The sequence below is a fragment of the Cariama cristata genome, unplaced genomic scaffold, assembly GCF_000690535.1.
Source record: "Cariama cristata isolate BGI_N322 unplaced genomic scaffold, ASM69053v1 scaffold19092, whole genome shotgun sequence".
Taxonomy (NCBI): Eukaryota; Metazoa; Chordata; class Aves; order Cariamiformes; family Cariamidae; genus Cariama; species Cariama cristata.
Window position 1 is genome coordinate 13,995 of NW_009604604.1, and position 500 is coordinate 14,494.

Sequence of the window (500 nt, forward strand, 5' to 3'; positions counted from 1 at the left end):
TGGGACCAGAGCTGCGTTGCCCGACGGGAGGGAGGCAAACACCCACCTGCCTTCACCAGTGGGAGATGCGTCCTGTCTCACCTGCCTGCACAGCCTGGGTGGGCGAGGGTGCTGCTGAAGGCCCTTTTGCACCCATATACGTGCCAAGTGCTGAGAGAGCTGCAATCACCAAAACACTGTGAGATTAGATTATTAACATTAATTGCAACATAGCCACGTGCGTGGGCTCTTGCTCTGGGCCATGAGGCACCCCATAAGGGGCACGGTGCATCTCCCCATCCTCCAACACGCACTCAGTGCTTGTGCAGACACCCAGACCCGGGTGCCCAGATTTCATACCCCCCCGCGCCTTCCCATGGCTTTGTCTCAGGTCACCCATTCTCCCGCAGAACGGGACAGCCCCTACTTAGCTTGACTACCCGCGCAGGTGACCCAACCACTGTCCCCGCCCCCTGCTCGGCCATTGGTTCACGTGACGCCGGTCTCCTCCCCACCATGGG